Source organism: Vicugna pacos, unplaced genomic scaffold (genome assembly GCF_048564905.1).
Source record: "Vicugna pacos unplaced genomic scaffold, VicPac4 scaffold_20, whole genome shotgun sequence".
NCBI lineage: Eukaryota > Metazoa > Chordata > Mammalia > Artiodactyla > Camelidae > Vicugna > Vicugna pacos.
The window spans coordinates 38,009,124-38,035,143 of record NW_027328741.1 but is presented as its reverse complement, the minus strand read 5'-3'; positions in this window follow the sequence as shown (position 1 = coordinate 38,035,143).

Here is a 26,020-nt window from a genome sequence, read left to right as displayed (position 1 = left end):
GCAGGTTCGTATTAGTGCTTTTTTCACAGAAATATAGTTTTCAGCGATTTCCACCTAACAGATATGTAATTTACATGTATTCCAACAACATGGCATTCCGGGTTCCGTACATGCTACATGTATGACGGATTTGGCAATCATGCGTTTCTGACTTGTGAGCATGTGGATTACAGACCTTTCAAACTCCGAACAATGCGTATATAAATTTAGAAATATTTACTCTGACTTCATAGGTTTTTCCTATCACCAGTTTCTAAAATCGGACTTTTGGCACCAGAAAACACTCTTTGAGCGAATTCTCACCAATACCCATGTAAATTACATTGTTTACATAACCATGGAATTCCGTATTACGAGCATGTTTCATGCATCACGGATTCCTCTAACATGCACTTCTGAGTTGTGAACATGCGCATGACTGATGTTTCAACCACCAAACAAGTTACCTATGCATTCTGAAATATTTACTTTGACTTTGTAGCTTCTTCCTATCACCAGATTCAATACTCACACTTTGAACCCACAAAAACCCACTTGGAGCGAATACTTCCCTAGAGATATGTAAGTTGAATAGATTCCATCTACATGATATTCCGTGTTCCGTACATGCTACATACATGACGGATTCGACAAATATACATTCCTTAGTTGAGGTCATCTGGATAACTAATCTTTCCTCCTCTATAAAAGTAGTATTTTCATCTAGACACGTGTGCACATTTTCACAAGCTTTCCCTAAAACCAGGTTCGAATTCGTGCTTTTTTCACAGAAACATAGTTTTCACCGATTTCCACCTAAAAGATATGTAATTTACATGTATTCCAACAACATGGCATTCCGGGTTCCGTACATGCTACATGTATGACGGATTTGGCAATCATGCGTTTCTGACTTGTGAGCATGTGGATTACAGACCTTTCAACCTCCGAACAAGGCGTATATAAATTTAGAAATATTTACTCTGACTTCATAGGTTTTTCCTATCACCAGGTTCTAAAATCGGACATTTGGCACCAGAAAACACTCTTTGAGCGAATTCTCACCAATACCCATGTAATTTACATTGTTTACATAACCATGGAATTCCGTATTACGAGCATGTTTCATGCATCACGGATTCCTCAAACATGCACTTCTGAGTTGTGAACATGCGCATGACTGATGTTTCAACCACCAAACATGTTACCTATGCATTCTGAAATATTTACTTTGACTTTGTAGCTTCTTCTATCACCAGTTTCAATACTCACACTTTGATCCCAAAAAAACCCTCTTGGAGCGAATACTTCCCTAGAGATATGTAAGTTGAATAGATTCCATCTACATGAAATTCCGTGTTCTGTACATGCTACATACATGACGGATTCGACAAATATACATTCCTGAGTTGAGGTCATCTGGATTACTAATCTTTCCTCCTCTATAAAAGTAATATTTTCATCTAGACACGTGTGCACATTTTCACAAGATTTCCCTAACACCAGGTTCGAATTCGTGCTTTTGTCACAGAAACATTGTTTTCAGCGATTTCCACCTTACAGATATGTAATTTACATGTATTCCAACAACATGGCATTCCGGGTTCCGTACATGCTACATGTATGACGGATTTGGCAATCATGCGTTTCTGACTGGTGAGCATGTGGATTACAGACCTTTCAAACTCCGAACAAGACGTATATAAATTTAGAAATATTTACTCTGACTTCATAGGTTTTTCCTATCACCAGGTTCTAAAATCGGACTTTTGGCAGCAGAAAATACTCTTTGAGCGAATTCTCACCAATACCCATGTAATTTACATTGTTTACATAACCATGGAATTCCGTATTACGAGCATGTTTCATGCATCACGGATTCCTCTAACATGCACTTCTGAGTTGTGAACATGCGCATGACTGATGTTTCAACCACCAAACAAGTTACCTATGCATTCTGAAATATTTACTTTGACTTTGTAGCTTCTTCCTATCACCAGTTTCAATACTCACACTTTGATCCCACAAAAACCCTCTTGGAGCGAATTCTCCCCTAGAGATATGTAAGTTGAATAGATTCCAACTACATGATATTCCGTGTTCCGTACATGCCACATACATGACGGATTGTACAAATATACATTCCTGAGTTGAGGTCATCTGGATTACTAATCTTTCCTCCTCTATAAATGTAATATTTTCATCTAGACACGTGTGCAAATTTTCACAAGCTTTCCCTAACACCAGGTTCGAATTCGTGCTTTTTTCACAGAAACATAGTTTTCAGCGATTTCCACCTAACAGATATGTAATTTACATGTATTCCAACAACATGGCATTCCGGGTTCCGTACATGCTACATGTATGACGGATTTGGCAATCATGCGTTTCTGACTTGTGAGCATGTGGATTACAGACCTTTCAACCTCCGAACAAGGCGTATATATATTTAGAAATATTTACTCTGACTTCATAGGTTTTTCCTATCACCAGTTTCTAAAATCGGACATTTCCACCAGAAAACACTCTTTGAGCGAATTCTCACCAATACCCATGTAATTTACATTGTTTACATAACCATGGAGTTCCGTATTACGAGCATGTTTCATGCATCACGGATTCCTCAAACATGCACTTCTGAGTTGTGAACATGAGTATGACTGATGTTTCAACCACCAAACAAGTTACCTATGCACTCTGAAATATTTGCTTTGACTTTGTAGCTTCTTTCTATCACCAGTTTCAATACTCACACTTTGATCCCACAAAAACCCTCTTAGAGCGAATTCTTCCCTAGAGATATGTAAGTTGAATAGATTCCATCTACATGATATTCCGTGTTCCGTACATGCTACATACATGACGGATTCGACAAATATACATTCCTGATTTGAGGTCATCTGGATTACTAATCTTTCCTCCTCTATAAAAGTAATATTTTCATCTAGACACGTGTGCACAATTTCAGAAGCTTTCCCTAACACCAGGTTCGAATTAGTGCTTTTTTCACAGAAACATTGTTTTCAGCGATTTCCACCTAATAGATATGTAATTTACATGTATTCCAACAACATGGCATTCCGGGTTCCGTACATGCTACATGTATGACGGATTTGGCAATCATGGGTTTCTGACTTGTGAGCATGTGGATTACAGACCTTTCAACCTCCGAACAAGGCGTATATAAATTTAGAAATATTTACTCTGACTTCATAGGTTTTTCCTATCACCAGGTTCTAAAATCGGACATTTGGCACCAGAAAACACTCTTTGAGCGAATTCTCACCAATACCCATGTAATTTACATTGTTTACATAACCATGGAATTCCGTATTACGAGCATGTTTCATGCATCACGGATTCCTCATACATGCACTTCTGAGTTGTGAACATGCGCATGACTGATGTTTCAACCACCAAACAAGTTACCTATGCACTCTGAAATATTTACTTTGACTTTGTAGCTTCTTCCTATCACCAGTTTCAATACTCACACTTTGATCCCACAAAAACCCTCTTGGAGCGAATTCTTCCCTAGAAATATGTAAGTTGAATAGATTCCATCTACATGATATTCCGTGTTCCGTACATGCTACATACATGACGGATTCGACAAATATACATTCCTGAGTTGAGGTCATCTGGATTGCTAATCTGTCCTCCTCTATAAAAGTAATATTTTCATCTAGACACGTGTACACATTTTCACAAGCTTTTCCTAACAGCAGGTTCGTATTAGTGCTTTTTTCACAGAAACATAGTTTTCAGCGATTTCCACCTAACAGATATGTAATTTACATGTATTCCAACAACATGGCATTCCGGGTTCCGTACATGCTACATGTATGACGGATTTGGCAATCATGCGTTTCTGACTTGTGAGCATGTGGATTACAGACCTTTCAACCTCCGAACAAGGCGTATATAAATTTAGAAATATTTACTCTGACTTCATAGGTTTTTCCTATCACCAGGTTCTAAAATCGGACATTTGGCACCAGAAAACACTCTTTGAGCGAATTCTCACCAATACCCATGTAATTTACATTGTTTACATAACCATGGAATTCCGTATTACGAGCATGTTTCATGCATCACGGATTCCTCAAACATGCACTTCTGAGTTGTGAACATGCGCATGACTGATGTTTCAACCACCAAACAAGTTACCTATGCATTCTGAAATATTTACTTTGACTTTGTAGCTTCTTCTATCACCAGTTTCAATACTCACACTTTGATCCCAAAAAAACCCTCTTGGAGCGAATACTTCCCTAGAGATATGTAAGTTGAATAGATTCCATCTACATGAAATTCCGTGTTCTGTACATGCTACATACATGACGGATTCGACAAATATACATTCCTGAGTTGAGGTCATCTGGATTACTAATCTTTCCTCCTCTATAAAAGGAATATATTCATCTAGACACGTGTGCACATTTTCACAAGCTTTCCCTAACACCAGGTTCGAATTCGTGCTTTTGTCACAGAAACATTGTTTTCAGCGATTTCCACCTTACAGATATGTAATTTACATGTATTCCAACAACATGGCATTCCGGGTTCCGTTCATGCTACATGTATGACGGATTTGGCAATCATGCGTTTCTGACTGGTGAGCATGTGGATTACAGACCTTTCAAACTCCGAACAAGACGTATATAAATTTAGAAATATTTACTCTGACTTCATAGGTTTTTCCTATCACCAGGTTCTAAAATCGGACTTTTGGCAGCAGAAAATACTCTTTGAGCGAATTCTCACCAATACCCATGTAATTTACATTGTTTACATAACCATGGAATTCCGTATTACGAGCATGTTTCATGCATCACGGATTCCTCTAACATGCACTTCTGAGTTGTGAACATGCGCATGACTGATGTTTCAACCACCAAACAAGTTACCTATGCATTCTGAAATATTTACTTTGACTTTGTAGCTTCTTCCTATCACCAGTTTCAATACTCACACTTTGATCCCACAAAAACCCTCTTGGAGCGAATTCTCCCCTAGAGATATGTAAGTTGAATATATTCCAACTACATGATATTCCGTGTTCCGTACATGCCACATACATGACGGATTCTACAAATATACATTCCTGAGTTGAGGTCATCTGGATTACTAATCTTTCCTCCTCTATAAAAGGAATATTTTCATCTAGACACGTGTGCACATTTTCACAAGCTTTCCCTAACACCAGGTTCGAATTCGTGCTTTTTTCACAGAAACATAGTTTTCAGCGATTTCCACCTAACAGATATGTAATTTACATGTATTCCAACAACATGGCATTCCGGGTTCCGTACATGCTACATGTATGACGGATTTGGCAATCATGCGTTTCTGACTTGTGAGCATGTGGATTACAGACCTTTCAACCTCCGAACAAGGCGTATATATATTTAGAAATATTTACTCTGACTTCATAGGTTTTTCCTATCACCAGTTTCTAAAATCGGACATTTGGCACCAGAAAACACTCTTTGAGCGAATTCTCACCAATACACATGTAATTTACATTGTTTACATAACCATGGATTTCCGTATTACGAGCATGTTTCATGCATCACGGATTCCTCAAACATGCACTTCTGAGTTGTGAACATGAGCATGACTGATGTTTCAACCACCAAAAAAGTTACCTATGCACTCTGAAATATTTACTTTGACTTTGTAGCTTCTTCCTATCACCAGTTTCAATACTCACACTTTGATCCCACAAAAACCCTCTTGGAGCGAATTCTTCCCTAGAGATATGTAAGTTGAATAGATTCCATCTACATGATATTCCGTGTTCCGTACATGCTACATACATGACGGATTCGACAAATATACATTCCTGAGTTGAGGTCATCTGGATTACTAATCTTTCCTCCTCTATAAAAGTAATATTTTCATCTAGACACGTGTGCACATTTTCACAAGCTTTCCCTAACACCAGGTTCGAATTCGTGCTTTTTTCACAGAAACATACTTTTCAGCGATTTCCACCTAACAGATATATAATTTAAATGTATTCCAACAACATGGCATTCCGGGTTCCGTACATGCTACATGTATGACGGATTTGGCAATCATGTGTTTCTGACTTGTGAGCATGTGGATTACAGAACTTTCAACCTCCGAACAAGGCGTATATAAATTTAGAAATATTTACTCTGACTTCATAGGTTTTTCCTATCACCAGGTTCTAAAATCGGACATTTGGCACCAGAAAACACTCTTTGAGCGAATTCTCACCAATACCTATGTAATTTACATTGTTTACATAACCATGGAATTCCGTATTACGAGCATGTTTCATGCATCACGGATTCCTCAAACATGCATTTCTGAGTTGTGAACATGCGCATGACTGATGTTTCAACCACCAAACAAGTTACCTATGCACTCTGAAATATTTACTTTGACTTTGTAGCTTCTTCCTATCACCAGTTTCAATACTCACACTTTGATCCCACAAAAACCCTCTTGGAGCGAATTCTTCCCTAGAGATATGTAAGTTGAATAGATTCCATCTACATGATATTCCATGTTCCGTACATGCTACATACATGACGGATTCGACAAATATACATTCCTGAGTTGAGGTCATCTGGATTACTAATCTTTCTTCCTGTATAAAAGGAATATTTTCTTCTACACACGTGTACACATTTTCACAAGCTTTCCCTAACACCAGGTTCGAATTAGTGCTTTTTTCACAGAAACATAGTTTTCAGAGATTTCCACCTAACAGATATGTAATTTACATGTATTCCAACAACATGGCATTCCGGGTTCCGTACATGCTACATGTATGACGGATTTGGTAATCATGCGTTTCTGACTTGTGAGCATGTGGATTACAGACCTTTCAACCTCTAAACAAGGCGTATATAAATTTAGAAATATTTACTCTGACTTCATAGGTTTTTCCTATCACCAGTTTCTAAAATCGGACATTTCGCACCAGAAAACACTCTTTGAGTGAATTCTCACCAATACCCATGTAATTTACATTGTTTACATTACCATGGAATTCCGTATTACGAGCATGTTTCATGCATCAAGGATTCCTCAAACATGCACTTCTGAGTTGTGAACATGCGCATGACTGATGTTTCAAACACCAAACAAGTTACTCATGCACACTGAAATATTTATTTTGACTTTGTAGCTTCTTCCTATCACCAGTTTCAATACTCACACTTTGATCCCACAAAAACCCTCTTGGAGCGAATACTTCCCTAGAGATATGTAAGTTGAATAGATTCCATCTACATGATATTCCGTGTTCCGTACATGCTACATACATGACGGATTCGACAAATATACATTCCTGAGTTGAGGTCATCTGGATTACTAATCTTACCTCCTCTATAAAAGTAATATTTTCATCTAGACACGTGTGCACATTTTGACAAGCTTTCCCTAACACCAGGTTCGAATTAGTGCTTTTTTCACAGAAACATAGTTTTCAGCGATTTCCACCTAACAGATATATAATTTAAATGTATTCCAACAACATGGCATTCCGGGTTCCGTACATGCTACATGTATGACGGATTTGGCAATCATGCGTTTCTGACTTGTGAGCATGTGGATTACAGAACTTTCAACCTCCGAACAAGGCGTATATAAATTTAGAAATATTTACTCTGACTTCATAGGTTTTTCCTATCACCAGGTTCTAAAATCGGACATTTGGCACCAGAAAACACTCTTTGAGCGAATTCTCACCAATACCTATGTAATTTACATTGTTTACATAACCATGGAATTCCGTATTACGAGCATGTTTCATGCATCACGGATTCCTCAAACATGCATTTCTGAGTTGTGAACATGCGCATGACTGATGTTTCAACCACCAAACAAGTTACCTATGCACTCTGAAATATTTACTTTGACTTTGTAGCTTCTTCCTATCACCAGTTTCAATACTCACACTTTGATCCCACAAAAACCCTCTTGGAGCGAATTCTTCCCTAGAGATATGTAAGTTGAATAGATTCCATCTACATGATATTCCATGTTCCGTACATGCTACATACATGACGGATTCGACAAATATACATTCCTGAGTTGAGGTCATCTGGATTACTAATCTTTCTTCCTGTATAAAAGGAATATTTTCTTCTACACACGTGTACACATTTTCACAAGCTTTCCCTAACACCAGGTTCGAATTAGTGCTTTTTTCACAGAAACATAGTTTTCAGCGATTTCCACCTAACAGATATGTAATTTACATGTATTCCAACAACATGGCATTCCGGGTTCCGTACATGCTACATGTATGACGGATTTGGTAATCATGCGTTTCTGACTTGTGAGCATGTGGATTACAGACCTTTCAACCTCTAAACAAGGCGTATATAAATTTAGAAATATTTACTCTGACTTCATAGGTTTTTCCTATCACCAGTTTCTAAAATCGGACATTTCGCACCAGAAAACACTCTTTGAGTGAATTCTCACCAATACCCATGTAATTTACATTGTTTACATTACCATGGAATTCCGTATTACGAGCATGTTTCATGCATCAAGGATTCCTCAAACATGCACTTCTGAGTTGTGAACATGCGCATGACTGATGTTTCAAACACCAAACAAGTTACTCATGCACACTGAAATATTTATTTTGACTTTGTAGCTTCTTCCTATCACCAGTTTCAATACTCACACTTTGATCCCACAAAAACCCTCTTGGAGCGAATACTTCCCTAGAGATATGTAAGTTGAATAGATTCCATCTACATGATATTCCGTGTTCCGTACATGCTACATACATGACGGATTCGACAAATATACATTCCTGAGTTGAGGTCATCTGGATTACTAATCTTACCTCCTCTATAAAAGTAATATTTTCATCTAGACACGTGTGCACATTTTGACAAGCTTTCCCTAACACCAGGTTCGAATTAGTGCTTTTTTCACAGAAACATAGTTTTCAGCGATTTCCACCTAATAGATATGTAATTTACATGTATTCCAACAACATGACATTCCGGGTTCCGTACATGCTACATGTATGACGGATTTGGCAATCATGCGTTTCTGACTTGTGAGCATGTGGATTACAGACCTTTCAACCTCCGAACAAGGCGTATATAAATTTAGAAATGTTTACTCTGACTTCATAGCTTTTTCCTATCACCTGGATCTAAAATCGGACATTTGGCACCAGAAAACACTCTTTGAGCGAATTCTCACCAATACCCATGTAATTTACATTGTTTACATAACCATGGAATTCCGTATTACGAGCATGTTTCATGCATCAAGGATTCCTCAAACATGCACTTCTGAGTTGTGAACATGCGCATGACTGATGTTTCAACCACCAAACAAGTTACCTATTCATTCTGAAATATTTACTTTGACTTTGTAGCTTCTTCCTATCACCAGATTCAATACTCACACTTTGAACCCACAAAAACCCACTTGGAGCGAATACTTTCCTAGAGATATGTAAGTTGAATAGATTCCATCTACATGATATTCCGTGTTCCGTACATGCTACATACATGACGGATTCGACAAATATACATTCCTTAGTTGAGGTCATCTGGATAAATAATCTTTCCTCCTCTATAAAAGTAATATTTTCATCTAGACACGTGTGCACATTTTCACAAGCTTTCCCTAACACCAGGTTCGAATTAGTGCTTTTTTCACAGAAACATAGTTTTCAGCGATTTTCAACTAAAAGATATGTAATTTACATGTATTCCAACAACATGGCATTCCGGGTTCCGTACATGCTACATGTATGACGGATTTGGCAATCATGCGTTTCTGACTTGTGAGCATGTGGATTACAGACCTTTCAACCTCCGAACAAGGCGTATATAAATTTAGAAATATTTACTCTGACTTCATAGGTTTTTCCTATCACCAGGTTCTAAAATCGGACATTTGGCACCAGAAAACACTCTTTGAGCGAATTCTCACCAATACCCATGTAATTTACATTGTTTACATAACCATGGAATTCCGTAGTACGAGCATGTTTCATGCATCACGGATTCCTCAAACATGCACTTCTGAGTTGTGAACATGCGCATGACTGATGTTTCAACCACCAAACAAGTTACCTATGCATTCTGAAATATTTACTTTGACTTTGTAGCTTCTTCCTATCACCAGTTTCAATACTCACACTTTGACCCACAAAAACCCTCTTGGAGCGAATACTTCCCTTGAGATATGTAAGTTGAATAGATTCTATCTACATGATATTCCGCGTTCCGTACATGCTACATACATGACGGATTCGACAAATATACATTCCTGAGTTGAGGTCATCTGGATTACTAATCTTTCTTCCTCTATAAAAGGAATATTTTCATCTAGACACGTGTGCACATTTTCACAAGCTTTCCCTAACAGCAGGTTCGAATTCGTGCTTTTTTCACAGAAACATAATTTTAAGCGATTTCCACCTAACAGATATGTAATTTACATGTATTCCAACAACATGGCATTCCGGGTTCCGTACATGCTACATGTATGACGGATTTGGCAATCATGCGTTTCTGACTTGTGAGCATGTGGATTACAGACCTTTCAACCACTGAACAAGGCGTATATAAATTTAGAAATATTTAATCTGACTTCATAGGTTTTTCCTATCACCAGGTTCTAAAATCGGACATTTGGCACCAGAAAACACTCTTTGAGCGAATTCTCACCAATACCCATGTAATTTACATTGTTTACATAACCATGGAATTCCGTATTACGAGCATGTTTCATGCATCACGGATTCCTCAAACATGCACTTCTGAGTTGTGAACATGCGCATGACTGATGTTTCAACCACCAAACAAGTTACATATGCATTCTGAAATATTTACTTTGACTTTGTAGCTTCTTCCTATCACCAGTTTCAATACTCACACTTTGATCCCACAAAAGCCCTCTTGGAGTGAATTCTTCCCTAGAGATATGTAAGTTGAATAGATTCCATCTTCATGAAATTCCGTGTTCTGTACATGCTACATACATGACGGATTCGACAAATATACATTCCTGAGTTGAGGTCATCTGGATTACTAATCTTTCCTCCTCTATAAAAGTAATATTTTCATCTAGACACGTGTGCACATTTTCACAAGCTTTCCCTAACACCAGGTTCGAATTCGTGCTTTTTTCACAGAAACATTGTTTTCAGCGATTTCCACCTAACAGATATGTAATTTACATGTCTTCCAAAAACATGGCATTCCGGGTTCCGTACATGCTACATGTATGACGGATTTGGCAATCATGCGTTTCTGACTTGTGAGCATGTGGATTACAGACCTTTCAACCTCCGAACAAGGCGTATATAAATTTAGAAATATTTACTCTGACTTCAAAGGTTTTTCCTATCTCCAGGTTCTAAAATCGGACATTTGGCACCAGAAAACACTCTTTGAGCGAATTCTCACCAATACCCATTTAATTTACATTGTTTACATAACCATGGAATTCCGTATTACGAGTATGTTTCATGCATCACGGATTCCTCTAACATGCACTTCTGAGTTGTGAACATGCGCATGACTGATGTTTCAACCACCAAACAAGTTACCTATGCATTCTGAAATATTTACTTTGACTTTGTAGATTCTTCCTTTCACCAGTTTCAATACTCACACTTTGATCCCACAAATACCCTCTTGGGGCGAATACTTCCCTAGAGATATGTAAGTTGAATAGATTCCATCTACATGATATTCCGTGTTCCGTACATGCTACATTCATGACGGATTCGACAAATATACATTCCTGAGTTGAGGTCATCTGGAATACTAATCTTTCCCCCTCTATAAAAGTAATATTTTCATCTAGACACGTGTGCACATTTTCACAAGCTTTCCCTAACACCAGGTTCGAATTAGTGCTTTTTTCACAGAAACATAGTTTTCAGCGATTTCCACCTAACAGATATGTAATTTACATGTATTCCAACAACATGGCATTCCGGGTTCCGTACATGCTACATGTATGACGGATTTTGCAATCATGCGTCTGACTTGTGAGCATGTGGATTACAGACCTTTCAACCTCCGAACAAGGCGTATATAAATTTAGAAATATTTACTCTGACTTCATAGGTTTTTCCTATCACCAGATTCTAAAATCGGACATTTGGCACCAGAAAACACTCTTTGAGCGAATTCTGACCAATACCCATGTAATTTACATTGTTTACATAACCATGGAATTCCGTATTACGATCATGTTTCATGCATCACGGATTCCTCAAACATGCACTTCTGAGTTGTGAACATGCGCATGACTGATGTTTCAACCACCAAACAAGTTACCTATGCATTCTGAAATATTTACTTTGACTTTGTAGCTTCTTCCTTTCACCAGTTTCAATACTCACACTTTGATCCCACAAAAACCCTCTTGGAGCGAATAATTCCCTAGAGATATGTAAGTTGAATAGATTCCATCTACATGATATTCCGTGTTCCGTACATGCTACATACATGACGGATTCGACAAATATACATTCCTGAGTTGAGGTCATCTGGATTACAAATCTTTCGTCCTCTATAAAAGGAATATTTTCATCTAGACACGTGTGCACATTTTCACAAGTTTTCCCTAACACCAGGTTCGAATTCGTGCATTTTTCACAGAAACTTAGTTCTGGAGCGATTTCTACCTAACAGATATATAATTTACATGTATTCCAACAACATGACATTCTGGGTTTCGTACATGCTACATGTATGACGTATTTGGCAATCATGCGTTTCTGACTTCTGAGCATGTGGATTACAGACCTTTCAACCTCCGAACAAGGCGTATATAAATTTAGAAATATTTACTCTGACTACATAGGTTTTTCCTATCACCAGGTTCTAAAATCGGACATTTGGCACCAGAAAACACTCTTTGAGCGAATTCTCACTAATACCCATGTAATTTACATTGTTTACATAACCATGGAATTCCGTATTACGAGCATGTTTCATGCATCACGGATTCCTCAAACATGCACTTCTGAGTTGTGAACATGCGCATGACTGATGTTTCAACCACCAAACAAGTTACCTATGCACTCTGAAATATTTGCTTTGACTTTGTAGCTTCTTCCTATCACCAGTTTCAATACTCACACTTTGATCCCACAAAAACCCTCTTGGAGCGAATACTTCCCTAGAGATATGTAAGTTGAATAGATTCCATCTACATGATATTCCGTGTCCGTACATGCTAAATACATGACGGATTCGACAAATATATATTCCTGAGTTGAGGTCATCTGGATTACTAATCTTTCCTCCACTATAAAAGGAATATTTTCATCTAGACACGTGTGCACATTTTCACAAGCTTTCCCTTACACCAGGTTCGAATTCGTGCTTTTTTCACAGAAACATAGTTTTCAGCGATTTCCACCTAACAGATATGTAATTTACATGTATTCCAACAACATGGCATTCCGGGTTCCGTACATGCTACATGTATGACGGATTTGGCAATCATGCGTTTCTGACTTGTGAGCATGTGGATTACAGACTTTTCAACCATCGAACAAGGCGTATATAAATTTAGAAATATTTACTCTGACTTCATAGGTTTTTCCTATCACCAGATTCTAAAATCGGACATTTGGCACCAGAAAACACTCTTTGAGCGAATTCTGACCAATACCCATGTAATTTACATTGTTTACATAACCATGGAATTCCGTATTACGGTCATGTTTCATGCATCACGGATTCCTCTAACATGCACTTCTGAGTTGTGAACATGCGCATGACTGATGTTTCAACCACCAAACAAGTTACCTATGCATTCTGAAATATTTACTTTGACTTTGTAGCTTCTTCCTTTCACCAGTTTCAATACTCACACTTTGATCCCACAAAAACCCTCTTGGAGCGAATACTTCCCTAGAGATATGTAAGTTGAATAGATTCCATCTACATGTAATTCCGTGTTCCGTACATGCTACATACATGACGGATTCGACAAATATACATTCCTGAGTTGAGGTCATCTGGAATACTAATCTTTACTCCTCTATAAAAGTAATATTTTCATCTAGACACGTGTGCACATTTTCACAAGCTTTCCCTAACACCAGGTTCGAATTAGTGCTTTTTTCACAGATACATAGTTTTCAGCGATTTCCACCAAATATATGTAATTTACATGTATTCCAACAACATGGCATTCCGGGTTCCGTACATGCTACATGTATGACGGATTTGGCAATCATGCGTTTCTGACTTGTGAGCATGTGGATTACAGACCTTTCAACCTCCGAACAAGGCGTATATAAATTTAGAAATATTTACTCTGACTTCATAGGTTTTTCCTATCACCAGGTTCTAAAATCGGACATTTGGCACCAGAAAACACTCTTTGAGCGAATTCTCACCAATACCCATGTAATTTACATTGTTTACATAACCATGGAATTCCGTATTACGAGCATGTTTCATGCATCACATATTCCTCAAACATGCACTTCTGAGTTGTGAACATGCGCATGACTGATGTTTCAACCACCAAACAAGTTACCTATGCATTCTGAAATATTTACTTTGACTTTGTAGCTTCTTCCTATCACCAGTTTCAATACTCACACTTTGATCCCACAAAAACCCTCTTGGAGCGAATACTTCCCTAGAGATATGTAAGTTGAATAGATCCCATCTACATGATATTCCGTGTTCCGTACATGCTACATACATGACGGATTCGACAAATATACATTCCTGAGTTGAGGTCATCTGGATTACAAATCATTCCTCCTCTATAAAAGTAATATTTTCATCTAGACACGTGTGCACATTTTCACAAGCTTTCCCTAACACCAGGTTCGAATTCGTGCATTTTTCACAGAAACATAGTTCTGGAGCGATTTCTACCTAACAGATATATAATTTACATGTATTCCAACAACATGGCATTCTTGGTTTCGTACATGCTACATGTATGACGGATTTGGCAATCATGCGTTTCTGACTTCTGAGCATGTGGATTACAGACCTTTCAACCTCCGAACAAGGCGTATATAAATTTAGAAATATTTACTCTGACTTCATAGGTTTTTCCTATCACCAGGTTCTAAAATCGGACATTTGGCACCAGAAAACACTCTTTGAGCGAGTTCTCACCAATACCCATGTAATTTACATTGTTTACATAACCATGGAATTCCGTATTACGAGCATGTTTCATGCATCACGGATTCCTCAAACATGCACTTCTGAGTTGTGAACATGCGCATGACTGATGTTTCAACCACCAAACAAGTTACCTATGCATTCTGAAATATTTACTTTGACTTTGTAGCTTCTTCCTATCACCAGTTTCAATACTCACACTTTGATCCCACAAAAACCCTCTTGGAGCGAATACTTCCCTAGAGATATGTAAGTTGAATAGATTCCATCTACATGATATTCCGTGTTCCGTACATGCTACATACATGACGGATTCGACAAATATACATTCCTGAGTTGAGGTCATCTGGATTACAAATCATTCCTCCTCTATAAAAGTAATATTTTCATCTAGACACGTGTGCACATTTTCACAAGCTTTCCCTAACACCAGGTTCGAATTTGTGCTTTTTTCACAGAAACATAGTTTTCAGCGATTTCCACCTAAAAATATGTAATTTACATGTATTCCAACAACATGGCATTCCGGGTTCCGTACATGCTACATGTATGACGTATTTGGCAATCATGCGTTTCTGACTTGTGAGCATGTGGATTACAGACCTTTCAACCTTCGAACAAGGCTTATATAAATTTAGAAATATTTACTCTGACTTCATAGGTTTTTCCTATCACCAGGTTCTAAAATCGGACATTTGGCACCAGAAAACACTCTTTGAGCGAATTCTCACCAATACCCATGTAATTTACATTGTTTACATAACCATGGAATTCCGTATTACGAGCATGTTTCATGCATCACATATTCCTCAAACATGCACTTCTGAGTTGTGAACATGCGCATGACTGATGTTTCAACCACCAAACAAGTTACCTATGCATTCTGAAATATTTACTTTGACTTTGTAGCTTCTTCCTATCACCAGTTTCAATACTCACACTTTGATCCCACAAAAACCCTCTTGGAGCGAATTCTTCCCTAGAGATATGTAAGTTGAATAGATTCCATCTACATGATATTCCGTGTTCCGTACATGCTACATACATGACGGATTCGACAAATATACATTCCTGAGTTGAGGTCATCTGGATTACTAATCTTTCCTCCTCTATAAAAGGAATATTTTCATCTAGACACGTGTGCACATTTTCACAAGCTTTCCCTAACACCAGGTTCGAATTAGTGCTTTTTACAAAGAAACATAGTTTTCAGCGATTTCCACCTAACAGATATGTAATTTACATGTATTCCAACAACATGGCATTCCGGGTTCCGTACATGCTACATGTATGACGGATTTGGCAATCATGCGTTTCTGACTTGTGAGCATGTGGATTACAGATCTTTCAACTTCCGAACAAGGCTTATATAAATTTCTAAATATTTACTCTGACTTCATAGGTTTTTCCTAACACCAGGTTCTAAAATCAGACATTTGGCACCAGAAAACACTCTTTGAGCGAATTCTCACCAATACCCATGCAATTTACATTGTTTACATAACCATGGAATTCCGTATTACGAGAAGGATTCATGCATCACGGATTCCTCAAACATGCACTTCTGAGTTGTGAACATGCGCATGACTGATGTTTCAACCACCAAACAAGTTACCTATGCACTCTGAAATATTTACTTTGACTTTGTAGCTTCTTCCTATCACCAGTTTCAATACTCACACTTTGATCCCACAAAAACCCTCTTGGAGCGAATTATTCCCTAGAGATATGTAAGTTGAATAGATTCCATCTACATGATATTCCGTGTTCCGTACATGCTACATACATGACGGATTCGACAAATATACATTCCTGAGTTGAGGTCATCTGGATTACTAATCTTTCCTCCTCTATAAAAGGAATATTTTCATCTAGACACGTGTGCACATTTTCACAAGCTTTCCCTAACACCAGGTTCGAATTAGTGCTTTTTTCACAGATACATAGTTTTCAGCGATTTCCACCTAAAAATATGTAATTTACATGTATTCCAACAACATGGCATTCCGGGTTCCGTACATGCTACATGTATGACGGATTTGGCAATCATGCGTTTCTGACTTGTGAGCATGTGGATTACAGACCTTTCAACCTCCGAACAAGGCGTATATAAATTTAGAAATATTTACTCAGACTTCATAGGTTTTTCCTATCACCAGGTTCTAAAATCGGACATTTGGCACCAGAAAACACTCTTTGAGCGAATTCTCACCAATACCCATGTAATTTACATTGTTTACATAACCATGGAATTCCGTATTACGAGCATGTTTCATGCATCACATATTCCTCAAACATGCACTTCTGAGTTGTGAACATGCGCATGACTGATGTTTCAACCACCAAACAAGTTACCTATGCATTCTGAAATATTTACTTTGACTTTGTAGCTTCTTCCTATCACCAGTTTCAATACTCACACTTTGATCCCACAAAAACCCTCTTGGAGCGAATTCTTCCCTAGAGATATGTAAGTTGAATAGATTCCATCTACATGATATTCCGTGTTCCGTACATGCTACATACATGACGGATTCGACAAATATACATTCCTGAGTTGAGGTCATCTGGATTACTAATCTTTCCTCCTCTATAAAAGGAATATTTTCATCTAGACACGTGTGCACATTTTCACAAGCTTTCCCTAACACCAGGTTCGAATTAGTGCTTTTTACAAAGAAACATAGTTTTCAGCGATTTCCACCTAACAGATATGTAATTTACATGTATTCCAACAACATGGCATTCCGGGTTCCGTACATGCTACATGTATGACGGATTTGGCAATCATGCGTTTCTGACTTGTGAGCATGTGGATTACAGATCTTTCAACTTCCGAACAAGGCTTATATAAATTTCTAAATATTTACTCTGACTTCATAGGTTTTTCCTAACACCAGGTTCTAAAATCAGACATTTGGCACCAGAAAACACTCTTTGAGCGAATTCTCACCAATACCCATGTAATTTACATTGTTTACATAACCATGGAATTCCGTATTACGAGAAGGATTCATGCATCACGGATTCCTCAAACATGCACTTCTGAGTTGTGAACATGCGCATGACTGATGTTTCAACCACCAAACAAGTTACCTATGCACTCTGAAATATTTACTTTGACTTTGTAGCTTCTTCCTATCACCAGTTTCAATACTCACACTTTGATCCCACAAAAACCCTCTTGGAGCGAATTATTCCCTAGAGATATGTAAGTTGAATAGATTCCATCTACATGATATTCCGTGTTCCGTACATGCTACATACATGACGGATTCGACAAATATACATTCCTGAGTTGAGGTCATCTGGATTACTAATCTTTCCTCCTCTATAAATGGAATATTTTCATCTAGACACGTGTGCACATTTTCACAAGCTTTCCCTAACACCAGGTTCGAATTAGTGCTTTTTTCACAGATACATAGTTTTCAGCGATTTCCACCTAAAAATATGTAATTTACATGTATTCCAACAACATGGCATTCCGGGTTCCGTACATGCTACATGTATGACGGATTTGGCAATCATGCGTTTCTGACTTGTGAGCATGTGGATTACAGACCTTTCAACCTCCGAACAAGGCGTATATAAATTTAGAAATATTTACTCTGACTTCATAGGTTTTTCCTATCACCAGGTTCTAAAATCGGACATTTGGCACCAGAAAACACTCTTTGAGCGAATTCTCACCAATACCCATGTAATTTACATTGTTTACATAACCATGGAATTCCGTATTACGAGCATGTTTCATGCATCACATATTCCTCAAACATGCACTTCTGAGTTGTGAACATGCGCATGACTGATGTTTCAACCACCAAACAAGTTACCTATGCATTCTGAAATATTTACTTTGACTTTGTAGCTTCTTCCTATCACCAGTTTCAATACTCACACTTTGATCCCACAAAAACCCTCTTGGAGCGAATACTTCCCTAGAGATATGTAAGTTGAATAGATCCCATCTACATGATATTCCGTGTTCCGTACATGCTACATACATGACGGATTCGACAAATATACATTCCTGAGTTGAGGTCATCTGGATTACAAATCATTCCTCCTCTATAAAAGTAATATTTTCATCTAGACACGTGTGCACATTTTCACAAGCTTTCCCTAACACCAGGTTCGAATTCGTGCATTTTTCACAGAAACATAGTTCTGGAGCGATTTCTACCTAACAGATATATAATTTACATGTATTCCAACAACATGGCATTCTGGGTTTCGTACATGCTACATGTATGACGGATTTGGCAATCATGCGTTTCTGACTTCTGAGCATGTGGATTACAGACCTTTCAACCTCCGAACAAGGCGTATATAAATTTAGAAATATTTACTCTGACTTCATAGGTTTTTCCTATCACCAGGTTCTAAAATCGGACATTTGGCACCAGAAAACACTCTTTGAGCGAGTTCTCACCAATACCCATGTAATTTACATTGTTTACATAACCATGGAATTCCGTATTACGAGCATGTTTCATGCATCACGGATTCCTCAAACATGCACTTCTGAGTTGTGAACATGCGCATGACTGATGTTTCAACCACCAAACAAGTTACCTATGCATTCTGAAATATTTACTTTGACTTTGTAGCTTCTTCCTATCACCAGTTTCAATACTCACACTTTGATCCCACAAAAACCCTCTTGGAGCGAATACTTCCCTAGAGATATGTAAGTTGAATAGATTCCATCTACATGATATTCCGTGTTCCGTACATGCTACATACATGACGGATTCGACAAATATACATTCCTGAGTTGAGGTCATCTGGATTACAAATCATTCCTCCTCTATAAAAGTAATATTTTCATCTAGACACGTGTGCACATTTTCACAAGCTTTCCCTAACACCAGGTTCGAATTTGTGCTTTTTTCACAGAAACATAGTTTTCAGCGATTTCCACCTAAAAATATGTAATTTACATGTATTCCAACAACATGGCATTCCGGGTTCCGTACATGCTACATGTATGACTTATTTGGCAATCATGCGTTTCTGACTTGTGAGCATGTGGATTACAGACCTTTCAACCTTCGAACAAGGCGTATATAAATTTAGAAATATTTACTCTGACTTCATAGGTTTTTCCTATCACCAGGTTCTAAAATCGGACATTTGGCACCAGAAAACACTCTTTGAGCGAATTCTCACCAATACCCATGTAATTTACATTGTTTACATAACCATGGAATTCCGTATTACGAGCATGTTTCATGCATCACATATTCCTCAAACATGCACTTCTGAGTTGTGAACATGCGCATGACTGATGTTTCAACCACCAAACAAGTTACCTATGCATTCTTAAATATTTACTTTGACTTTGTAGCTTCTTCCTATCACCAGTTTCAATACTCACACTTTGATCCCACAAAAACCCTCTTGGAGCGAATTCTTCCCTAGAGATATGTAAGTTGAATAGATTCCATCTACATGATATTCCGTGTTCCGTACATGCTACATACATGACGGATTCGACAAATATACATTCCTGAGTTGAGGTCATCTGGATTACTAATCTTTCCTCCTCTATAAAAGGAATATTTTCATCTAGACACGTGTGCACATTTTCACAAGCTTTCCCTAACACCAGGTTCGAATTAGTGCTTTTTACAAAGAAACATAGTTTTCAGCGATTTCCACCTAACAGATATGTAATTTACATGTATTCCAACAACATGGCATTCCGGGTTCCGTACATGCTACATGTATGACGGATTTGGCAATCATGCGTTTCTGACTTGTGAGCATGTGGATTACAGATCTTTCAACTTCCGAACAAGGCTTATATAAATTTCTAAATATTTACTCTGACTTCATAGGTTTTTCCTAACACCAGGTTCTAAAATCAGACATTTGGCACCAGAAAACACTCTTTGAGCGAATTCTCACCAATACCCATGTAATTTACTTTGTTTACATAACCATGGAATTCCGTATTACGAGAAGGATTCATGCATCACGGATTCCTCAAACATGCACTTCTGAGTTGTGAACATGCGCATGACTGATGTTTCAACCACCAAACAAGTTACCTATGCACTCTGAAATATTTACTTTGACTTTGTAGCTTCTTCCTATCACCAGTTTCAATACTCACACTTTGATCCCACAAAAACCCTCTTGGAGCGAATTATTCCCTAGAGATATGTAAGTTGAATAGATTCCATCTACATGATATTCCGTGTTCCGTACATGCTACATACATGACGGATTCGACAAATATACATTCCTTAGTTGAGGTCATCTGGATTACTAATCTTTCCTCCTCTATAAAAGGAATATTTTCATCTAGACACGTGTGCACATTTTCACAAGCTTTCTCTAACACCAGGTTCGAATTCGTGCTTTTTTCTCAGAAACATAATTTTCAGGGATTTCCACCTAACAGATATGTAATTTACATGTATTCCAACAACATGGCATTCCGGGTTCCGTACGTGCTACATGTATGACGGATTTGGCAATCATGCGTTTCTGACTTGTGAGCATGTGGATTACAGACCTTACAAACTCCGAACAAGGCGTATATAAATTTAGAAATATTTACTCTGACTTCATAGGTTTTTCCTATCACCAGTTTCTAGAATCGGACATCTGGCACCAGAAAACACTCTTTGAGCGAATTCTCACCAATACCCATGTAATTTACATTGTTTACATAACCATGGATTTCCGTATTACGAGCAGGTTTCATGAATCACGGATTCCTCAAACATGCACTTCTGAGTTGTGAACATGCGCATGACTGATGTTTCAATCACCAAACAAGTTACCTATGCAATCTGAAATATTTACTTTGACTTTGTAGCTTCTTCCTATCACCAGTTTCAATACTCACACTTTGATCCCACAAAAACCCTCTTGGAGCAAATACTTCCCTAGAGATATGTAAGTTGAATAGATTCCATCTACATGATATTCCGTGTTCCGTACATGCTATATACATGACGGATTCGACAAATATACATTCCTGAGTTGAGTTCATCTGGATTACTAATCTTTCCTCCTCTATAAAAGTAATATTTTCATCTAGACACGTCTGCACATTTTCACAAGCTTTCCCTAACACCAGGTTCGAATTCGTGCTATTTTCACAGAAACATTGTTTTCAGCGATTTCCACCTAACAGATATGTAATTTACATGTATTCCAACAAAATGGCATTCCGGGTTCCGTATATGCTACATGTATGACGGTTTTGGCAATCATGCGTTTCTGACTTGTGAGCATGTGGATTACAGACCTTTCAACCTCCGAACAAGGCGTATATAAATTTAGAAATATTTACTCTGACTTCATAGGTTTTTCCTATCACCAGGTTCTAAAATCGGACATTTGGCACCAGAAAACACTCTTTGAGCGAATTCTCACCAATACCCATGTAAATTACATTGTTTACATAACCATGGAATTCCTTATTACGAGCATGTTTCATGCATCACGGATTCCTCTAACATGCACTTCTGAGTTGTGAACATGCGCATGACTGATGTTTCAACCACCAAACAAGTTACCTATGCATTCTGAAATATTTACTTTGACTTTGTAGCTTCTTCCTATCACCAGTTTCAATACTCAGAATTTGATACCACAAAAACCCTCTTGGAGCGAATTCTCCCCTAGAGATATGTAAGTTGAATATTCCATCTACATTATATTCCGTGTTCCGTACATGCCACATACATGACGGATTCTACAAATATACATTCCTGAGTTGAGGTCATCTGGATTACTAATCTTTCCTCCTCTATATAGTAATATTTTCGTCTAGACACGTGTGCACATTTTCAGAAGCTTTCCCTAACACCAGGTTCGAATTAGTGCTTTTTTCACAGAAACATAGTTTTCAGCGATTTCCACCTAACAGATATGTAATTTACATGTATTCCAACAACATGGCATTCCGGGTTCCGTACATGCTACATGTATGACGGATTTGGCAATCATGCGTTTCTGACTTGTGAGCATGTGGATTACAGACCTTTCAACCTTCGAACAAGGCGTATATAATTTTAGAAATATTTACTCTGACTTCATAGGTTTTTCCTATCACCAGATTCTAAAATCGGACATTTGGCACCAGAAAACACTCTTTGAGCGAATTCTGACCAATACCCATGTAATTTACATTGTTTACATAACCATGGAATTCCGTATTACGGTCATGATTCATGCATCACGGATTCCTCTAACATGCACTTCTGAGTTGTGAACATGCGCATGACTGATGTTTCAACCACCAAACAAGTTACCTATGCATTCTGAAATATTTACTTTGACTTTGTAGCTTCTTCCTTTCACCAGTTTCAATACTCACACTTTGATCCCACAAAAACCCTCTTGGACCGAATACTTCCCTAGAGATATGTAAGTTGAATAGATTCCATCTACATGATATTCCGTGTTCCGTACATGCTACATACATGACGGATTCGACAAATATACATTCCTGAGTTGAGGTCATCTGGAATACTAATCTTTACTCCTCTATAAAAGTAATATTTTCATCTAGACACGTGTGCACATTTTCACAAGCTTTCCCTAACACCAGGTTCGAATTAGTGCTTTTTTCACAGATACATAGTTTTCAGCGATTTCCACCTAAAAATATGTAATTTACATGTATTCCAACAACATGGCATTCCGGGTTCCGTACATGCTACATGTATGACGGATTTGGCAATCATGCGTTTCTGACTTGTGAGCATGTGGATTACAGACCTTTCAACCTCCGAACAAGGCGTATATAAATTTAGAAATATTTACTCTGACTTCATAGTTTTTTCCTATCACCAGGTTCTAAAATCGGACATTTGGCACCAGAAAACACTCTTTGAGCGAATTCTCACCAATACCCATGTAATTTACATTGTTTAAATAACCATGGAATTCCGTATTACGAGCATGTTTCATGCATCACATATTCCTCAAACATGCACTTCTGAGTTGTGAACATGCGCATGACTGATGTTTCAACCACCAAACAAGTTACCTATGCATTCTGAAATATTTACTTTGACTTTGTAGCTTCTTCCTATCACCAGTTTCAATACTCACACTTTGATCCCACAAAAACCCTCTTGGAGCGAATACTTCCCTAGAGATATGTAAGTTGAATAGATCCCATCTACATGATATTCCGTGTTCCGTACATGCTACATACATGACGGATTCGACAAATATACATTCCTGAGTTGAGGTCATCTGGATTACAAATCATTCCTCCTCTATAAAAGTAATATTTTCATCTAGACACGTGTGCACATTTTCACAAGCTTTCCCTAACACCAGGTTCGAATTCGTGCATTTTTCACAGAAACATAGTTCTGGAGCGATTTCTACCTAACAGATATATAATTTACATGTATTCCAACAACATGGCATTCTGGGTTTCGTACATGCTACATGTATGACGGATTTGGCAATCATGCGTTTCTGACTTCTGAGCATGTGGAATACAGACATTTCAACCTCCGAACAAGGCGTATATAAATTTAGAAATATTTACTCTGACTTCATAGGTTTTTCCTATCACCAGGTTCTAAAATCGGACATTTGGCACCAGAAAACACTCTTTGAGCGAATTCTCACCAATACCCATGTAATTTACATTGTTTACATAACCATGGAATTCCGTATTACGAGCATGTTTCATGCATCACGGATTCCTCAAACATGCACTTCTGAGTTGTGAACATGCGCATGACTGATGTTTCAACCACCAAACAAATTACCTATGCACTCTGAAATATTTACTTTGACTTTGTAGCTTCTTCCTATCACCAGTTTCAATACTCACACTTTGATCCCACAAAAACCCTCTTGGTGCGAATTCTTCCCTAGAGATATGTAAGTTGAATAGATTCCATCTACATGATATTCCGTGTTCCGTACATGCTACATACATGACGGATTCGACAAATATACATTCCTGAGTTGAGGTCATCTGGATTACTAATCTTTCCTCCTCTATAAAAGTAATATTTTCATCTAGACACGTGTGCACATTTTCACAAGCTTTCCCTAACACCAGGTTCGAATTCGTGCTTTTGTCACAGAAAAATTGTTTTCAGCGATTTCCACCTAACAGATATGTAATTTACATGTATTCCAACAACATGGCATTCCGGGTTCCGTACATGCTACATGTATGACGGATTTGGCAATCATGCGTTTCTGACTTGTGAGCATGTGGATTACAGACCTTTCAAACTCCGAACAAGACGTATATATATTTAGAAATATTTACTCTGACTTCATAGTTTTTTCCTATCACCAGGTTCTAAAATCGGACATTTGGCAGCAGAAAATACTCTTTGAGCGAATTCTCACCAATACCCATGTAATTTACATTGTTTACATAACCATGGAATTCCGTATTACGAGCATGTTTCATGCATCACGGATTCCTCTAACATGCACTTCTGAGTTGTGAACATGCGCATGACTGATGTTTCAACCACCAAACAAGTTACCTATGCATTCTGAAATATTTACTTTGACTTTGTAGCTTCTTCCTATCACCAGTTTCAATACTCACACTTTGATCCCACAAAAACCCTCTTGGAGCGAATTCTTCCCTAGAGATATGTAAGTTGAATAGATTCCAACTACATGATATTCCGTGTTCCGTACATGCCACATACATGACGGATTCTACAAATATATATTCCTGAGTTGAGGTCATCTGGATTACTAATCTTTCCTCCTCTATAAAAGTAATATTTTCATCTAGACACGTGTGCACATTTTCACAAGCTTTCCCTAACACCAGGTTCGAATTCGTGCTTTTTTCACAGAAACATAGTTTTCAGCGATTTCCACCTAACAGATATGTAATTTACATGTATTCCAACAACATGGCCTTC